Consider the following 5,267-nt stretch of genomic DNA (forward strand, 5'->3'; position numbering starts at 1 on the left):
GTCTGTGTTTTTGGCAGCAGGGGCTGGGACAGCTGGCTCTGTTGGCTGCAGGTGTGAGGGCTCCTTTGTTCAGATTGTGCCTGTGGTTTGTACATGACATGCAAATGAGGGTAAAAAATGCAATGGTGAGTGTGGGGCTGTGCTCAATAGGAGGATTTCTTCCCAGTGGGTTGAGCACCCTGGAGCCTGGCACCAGCGCTGGGACGGGGGAACATGGGAGTCAGCGCGGCAGAGACAGGGGACTCCTTGTCTGCGCAGAGGGTGCAGAGCAGTGTGCGAGCTGCTGCCAGCCTCTTCTGGCTCAGGAGTCTGTAGGTGCCCAGGCCTGGTGCCCGTCCCTGCACCCAGAGGGAAATTTACCCAGGGGATCAGCCCTGGGATGTGGGGCGGGCACGGTAGTGCCCACAGCCGTTGTGAAACGCATGTGTGTGGACAGATCTGTGGTGTCTAGTCCCTAGTGATGATGGGCAGTAGGATGGTGCCTGCTTCCTCCTCACAAGGAAGCGCTAAAGCTTACGTAGGACCCTGAGTCCCTCGATGGGTCTTGAGAAGGTGACAGGAATCATGCACATGACCATGAATCACGCCTCAGGATTTTTCATACTGGCCCAGTATGGAGTTGTGACACAGTCCCCATGCTGGGAGGATATTTGCAGTTGCTGCCAATGTGTCCATGGCAAGGAGAGACAGGCTATGGGGTTTCAGATACCTTTTAGTTAGGCCAGGCAAGAGCAGCCACAGGCCAAAGCAGAGCACTAGCTCTTGCTCTGAATCTGCTGATCAAGATGAGCAGTGGGACCAGGGCAGGAGGAGAAGAGGGCAGGGTATGGCAGGGCAGGGCAGTCCTGGTGCTGCAGGAGGGGAGGCCAGAGCCAGGAGGGAAGTCCAGCTCCTGGGGGCAGCGTCAGGAGCCAGGTTGGGGTAGGGAAGAACAGGCCAAAGAGTAGCAGTCTCGGGAGGGTTAAGGAGGGCCCTAATCACCTGCTGCCATTGCAATCAGCTACATCAGCCTCAGCTGCTCCAGCAGGCTGCAGGGAGGCTGTTGGCTGCTCTTGGTGGACTATTGTCCTGCTGTTGGGAAGGGAAGCTGAGGTGAGAGCTCTCTCTACTCCCTGCCTCAGGACCCAGGTTGAGGTCTCAGATGTGAAGCCCTGGAGTGAAATGTCCTGCAGGAGTCAGATACCCCTGGGCCTGAGGCTGGGGCCTCACTTTGCAGGTGCTCCCCTCCCCTCCCCACTGTCCAGCCCTTGTGGGTTTTGTTCTGCCCCTGGGGCAATGAGAGCTGGGGAGGGAGCTGAGTCCTGTCTGGCTCTGGTTTTGTGAGGCTTTCTGCAGGCTCTTGAGAACTGGCACTGGGGGGACTCTCAGCCCTTTCCCAGGACAGTGGGAGTGATGGGGCCTGAGCTAAGAGTTTGCTCCATGTAAGCAGGAAGACATGGGTGTGGGGGTGCATGAGCTCAAGGTGACTCTCCCTGGAGTAGGAGCTGGGCAGCACTGGAGGGGCAGGCAGGATGTTGGGGGTCAGGGCCTGGGAAGGGCTGGGTCAGGTTTTGGGTCGGTTCTCATGGAGAAATGAGTGCCAAAGGGCCCTGAGTCTGTGTAAAAGAAGCTTCCCCTTTTTGTGCCAGCCAAGCTCTGTTTGGCATCATGGTACAACTCCCCTGTCTGGCTGTTGGGACTGCAAGGAAAACTGGTTTTGGAGGAGTCTCCAGAGAGGGTCACTCTGTTTTGGAGAGATGCAGCATAGTCTATGGTCACTATAAGGGAGTGAAGTAATAAGTTTTCTTGGAGTCACTGGTGATTGTGCAGGTCAAGGTAAGGGTCTCTCCAGGCTGCACCATCCCTAGTCTGGGCTCTGTTGAGAGCTGCTGACCCTTGTTCTCGATGCCGTGTGGGAAGCAGGTGACAAGTACCAGGAATGGGAAAGGGGATGTTTTAACTCTGTTCTAGCTGGTCAGTGCAGCGCGTGGGGTCTGGATGCCAGCTGGGCCCTGTCACGGTGTCTGTGCTGGGCACAGCAGATGTCAAGGATGTGGTGGGTGTCCTGTGCGGTCCTCAGTGCAGCTGCAGCAGGGGGTCTAAGGGCCTGGCTGTAGCTGGCAGTTGCTTTAGTGTTTGTGGGCTGGTGGATTTTCTGTGACTGTCAGGTCACAGGTTACTGTTACTTGGGGGGTGGGAGCTGGCTGGCTGGTGGGGGCACTGGAGCAGCTCCATGCGTACCACTCAAGCCCATGTATGTTCACCTGTCCAGCAGGACCATGGTTCCTGGTCAAAGGCGAGAACAAGGGGACCACGGGCTGAGACTCCTAGCTGTGTGTGGCCATGATACAGCTGCCTGATGCACCTCCAGAACACGCTGACAAGAGCTGTGTCCTGGTGAGAGCACTGGGAGGGACTAGGAGGATACTGGGAGATACTGGAGGCACAGGCTGGGACAAGTCGGGGGCTGAGAGTTACTGAGGCTTCCTTCAAGGTACTGGGAGGATACTGGGGAGCTGTGGCTGTTGGCCAGTAAACGGTTTGTGGGTGATTCCCCTGCTTCTGCTTAGCAGCTGGTTCCTGGACTGTCGCCTGCTCCTCACTGGGGATAGAGTGAGGGCTGGGATGGGGTCAGCAGCCTGCGCATCTGGTGCAGCCGCCCCCTCCCAGCCCTGCTGGTCTTCTCTCAATCCCAGTCCTCCTGCTGGGGTACCGCATGCCTGGTGCGCATTCCCTCCCTCCTCTGCTTGCCCCAGCATAGTGGCCTGGCAGCTGTGGAGTCCATGGGATGACACTCGTGGAGACCCCAGGAATGACCAGTGCTGCCTGGATGGGATCTAGGAGGGCCATGACAGTGCTCTGGCGCTTGGCACAAGGCGCCCCAGTGCACCCCTCCTGCTCCACACTCAATTGAGTACCTCTTCATCCTCTGGGAGAATTAGAAGACACTGGGGGGCTATTGAGAGGTTACTGGGTGGTTACTGGAGGAGCTGTTTACTGGGTCTGCCTGGGAGGGTACTGGGAGGACCTGGGAGATGCTGGGAATTTCCTGGGGAGATAATGAGAGGATACTGGGCTCTTTACTGGGGACACTGAAGGCTGTGAGTGCGGTTGGGAGGGGATTGGGAAGTAACTTTTGGGTACTGGGAGATGCTAGAGTACTGGGAGGTCCCTGCCCACCTGCCATATGCCAGCTTGGGAGGCAGATCATCACTGACTGCAGATTCGAGATCTTGGACAAGACAGAAGGACCGGAGAGTAGTGGGCAGGTGCTGGACCCTGGTGGGGTCTTCGGTGGTGGCTGCGGGTCAGGACTTGGGGGCAATTGGGTGGGGTGAGGGGCTGCAGGATGGGTGTAAGGGGTATTGGGGTGTAGGAGATAGAGCTTTGTTGGGAGTGAGGGGTACTGGCCTTGCTGTCCCCTGCACCCACAGACAGTGCCAGGCCCAGATGCCCGTCATGCAATTCTCCTGGACCTGTCACTTCAACTTGTGCAACTCCTGGGGGCCAGAAGAGCCCCTCCGCAACTCCCTAGCTCTCACTCTCCAGCCCCTACCCCCCTCCTAGGGACCCCCTCCCCCCTTTCTGCCCCCCTGCAAGTTTTCACCTGCCCTGCTAACAACAACTACAACGCGCATGGTTCCCACTGCCCCACCTCTTGCTCTGCGGCCTCCCTGGGGGGCTGTGCTGAGGGCTGCGTCTGCCTGGCTAACCTCATATCCAGTGGAACCGACTGCATCCTCGCCTCAGCTTACAGCTGCCTTGGCCCAGCAGCACCTACCTCCCGGTGAGCTGGCAGGGGCATAGTGGGGTAGAAAGGGGCCTGGATGCACCCAAATGTGGGGTGGGGCACAGCTGCATGTAGCACAGCGCCATTGCAGCCAGCTATGGAGTGGGGCAACACCAAGTGTAGCAGGGAGCTGAGATGCAACTGCCTCTGGCCTGGGGAGAGTGGCTGAGTATACCACGTAGTCCTGGACCCAGAGTGGGATCTGCATGAGTGTTGCTGCATGTTCCTTCCTGGTTTCCCATTCATCCCCCACCGACAGGTAGGAGACGCCCGATTTGAGGAGTGCTTTGAGCGCTGCACGTGCTGTGGCGCTGGGGACCTGATATGCGAGCGCAGCCACAGCCTGCCTTCAAGAACTGTTGGTTCCAGGACAGGAAGAAGGACTGCCAGCCCCTTGGTGACTGCATCTGGCTCTGGGGTGGGGAGAGCAGGGCCAGGGATGCAGCCAGCTCCCCACATCTGCTAAACCATGGCAGAAACTGCATATAGTAGCATCTCCAGCTACCCTGCAGCTAGCATTTTATGTGTACATTTTATGCCTAAAATGTATGACTTTACTTTTACCCTGTCCACGGAAACTTTTCTGTTCAGCCTGTTTCACGCAAACTAATTTTGTACCTTTGGGACAAAGCTTGTAACGACATGTGCAAGGAACAGATTCTATCTTCAGAAATGCAAATGCTGCAGAGACGAGTGCCTGGGCTGAACGTGTGCCCTTACATCACTGAGATGAACTGTACCCAGCACAGAAGAGTGAGCTGGCCTTAGACTTTTTGATGGCTTCTGTTGGACACTTGTACTTGTATAAGGATTTAGTCCACATATTTGTTATATAACACACAGTGCGTGCCACTTTTTTTGTTTATTTGTTTGTTTTTACAATAAGAAAACATTTGTCTATCTACTTTATATTTTAGTGGGTACAATGTAGAGGTGGATTTCTCTCTCACAAATGAAAGGTCAGAAAGAAGTGAAGGAGGAGGAGGAGGAGGGGAAAGAAAGTTTGGACAGAGTTGAGTGAACTTTACTCTTCCTTTGCTTGCAGCCAGTTGCTGAGGCTTTCACATCTGCATTGTCTGGTGTTTCAGAGCCTGCTTTCAGATGAAAGAAGCCAGAAAGCTCTCGACCAAAGGCTGGAGGTACAATGCGTGTTGTTCGTGCTCCATGTGTCAACTTGGAGCAGAAAGTAAAAGCTACTCTTCACCAGCAAAAGCTAGCAGCAGAGGCACGATGCCCATGGGTCCCTACTCTGTTCTAATCACCCCTAACATCAAGGTTACACACAATCAATTCAAACCTCTTCAGTAAAGCTCAGAATCTGCACTGCCCTCAGTTATCCATCACCACCGATTCCAAGCAGTCCCGTCTACCCGACCACCAAGGCTGCACCAACCTACACAGCCCTTGCTGTCACATCAGCTAGTCCCACCAAATATACACCACCCTACCTCCTAGAAACAGCCATCCCAGCTGACTACTCAGCCCCCTGCCCTGTATC

General features: G+C 55.7%; 1 long non-coding RNA gene across 1 annotated transcript; it reads left to right on the plus strand.

The window, feature by feature from the left end:
- The first annotated feature begins 1,086 nt into the window (after window positions 1–1,086).
- LOC102369526 lies at window positions 1,087–4,167 on the plus strand. Its single transcript, XR_325452.2, has 3 exons — window positions 1,087–1,216; window positions 2,252–2,376; window positions 4,029–4,167. It is a non-coding gene; the product is annotated as an uncharacterized LOC102369526 (long non-coding RNA).
- The last annotated feature ends 1,100 nt before the right edge of the window (window positions 4,168–5,267 follow it).

The sequence above is a fragment of the Alligator sinensis genome, unplaced genomic scaffold (assembly GCF_000455745.1).
Source record: "Alligator sinensis unplaced genomic scaffold, ASM45574v1 scaffold816_1, whole genome shotgun sequence".
NCBI lineage: Eukaryota > Metazoa > Chordata > Crocodylia > Alligatoridae > Alligator > Alligator sinensis.